At 36.1% G+C, this 1,881-nt stretch overlaps 1 pseudogene; it reads right to left on the bottom strand.

Annotated features, from left to right (window-relative positions):
- Positions 1-809: 809 nt before the first annotated feature.
- On the bottom strand, positions 810-1,626 carry LOC147511625 (uncharacterized; annotated as a pseudogene).
- Positions 1,627-1,881: the final 255 nt, after the last annotated feature.

The following is a 1,881-nucleotide window of genomic DNA, read 5'->3' as shown; positions in this document are numbered from 1 at the left end:
ACCTAACTTTGTTTTACAGGAGGGTAGGACTTAATGATATTTTGTACAGTGAGGGACGCTGTCCTACCCTTATACAGAAGTGGATATCGGTAAGATTTAATTCAATTACTAAGTTACTAAAATGAGTTATTATAATGAGTTAATAAAATGGATGTCTTGCTTGGGAAGAAACTATGCCGGTTGAAATGACGGAACTACCTGTCTTTCAAGCTGAGAATGGTTAAGTTATGAGTACATATAAAGTGTTTGTTTGGATAATTAAAGTATGGAATTGTTTTTATGTTATTGGTATACTCATACCAGCAAATTCAATTTACTGACCCATGTTTGCTTTCTTTTGCAACGTGGGTGTATTCTTGGAAATATATATGGTAGAATGCAATGGATGAAGACGCTTGATTTGGATTCGCTTTTAGAGTCTTACTGGTATAAGTTTTATGAACTATAAAGTCTTGATTTGAAACAGATGTAATAAAGTTATTTAGTAATTCTTGAATTCGTACATTAAGAGTTATTCTTTTGGTGTTAATTTGATCTCATTTTTCTATATCGTGTTTAGTAATGGGTTATTAGGATTTCGTTTTATCTTGGGTTTTCAGAATATGGAATAGAGTGACGATTGAGATAATTATATCTTGGATAATTTTCTATTTTTATTTTCTGAAAATTTGGGGTGTGACAGATTTTAACTAATAGAAACAGAGATTTTAGATTGGTTCCCATCAACGGGAAACAAAGTGGTGTCTTAAAGCAGAATAAAAAATGAATTGGGCCTAGGACATTCATAGTGCTGCACATGCATTCTCTGGAACCTTGAATAATTCATGCATAATAAACCAAAAATAATTACAACGAGCCTACTAAAAAATAGAAATTTATGTAAATCTAGCTCTGCACTTCAATAGGATTATAGGAATATGATGCATTGACATAAATCTTGACTGGGCTCTGGGCCAATGTTTCTTGACCCTATTCTTCAATATCAGTCAATTTCATTTGCATCCTCAGCCTTGCATAAAAGTTGTTAATGAACTCCTCAGCTTCCTCGTCGATGTGGCTATCCTCGTCAGTATTTCTTGAAGGAAACGGGGAGTCCGTTATCCTTAACTGTTGTACCATTGGGCTACGTCCAAACCCAGGCAATACGGGTGACGCTTCCATTACTTCACAGTCCAACATTTCCAATATTTTCTCTAAGGCCCCAACTGCGGTTATATCGCCGTTAGTAATGGTAAAATGCGCCGGGGAGAAGTAACGAGTGCAGTGGTGTTTTTTACCCTTACTCCGCTACTACAGCTAAACTCATATTCTTTAGGCACAACAGACACTTGTGCGGAGTGGTGGTGGAACATCAATTTTCTGATGGCCTTGCCTGTGATCTTGCCACGCATAGTCATCAAGTTGTGGAGATTGGCCATAAACTTCATCTCTGTGATTCTGTTTCGTATTACAAAATATACCATCCGTATGATAGTTGGCAATTTCTTGGAAGAAACTACATGTGGAGGACTAGTAGAAGCAGTAGTGGTAGTACTAGGGTCCATGTTAGTTTGTGTGTAGAGTGAGTACAGATTCTAGCTTCTTTCTTTGTTCTTGTAGGGAGAAGTGAGATTGAAAGCTAAGAGAGTGCTCTAAGGTTATTGATTAAGAAAGGGGCGAGGGAGGATGGTATTTAAGGGGAACTAAATGTTGGATAAAAAATTGAATAGAGAAAAAACTAAAGAAGAAAACAACTTTATCATTAAAAATATAGAAGGAATCTAGTAATCTTAAAAGGCCATCTTAAAATTAGGTAGCCATCAAATATTCAAATTTCCATAGCTCGCTATTAGGATATCCAATCATTTCGCTTGTGGGGTTAGACGACAACAATTTTGTTCC

Source organism: Coptis chinensis, chromosome 3, assembly GCF_015680905.1.
Source record: "Coptis chinensis isolate HL-2020 chromosome 3, ASM1568090v1, whole genome shotgun sequence".
NCBI classification, from domain to species: Eukaryota; Viridiplantae; Streptophyta; class Magnoliopsida; order Ranunculales; family Ranunculaceae; genus Coptis; species Coptis chinensis.
Note: the sequence above shows the minus strand (reverse complement) of the source record. Positions and strands in the feature narration are given on the sequence as shown.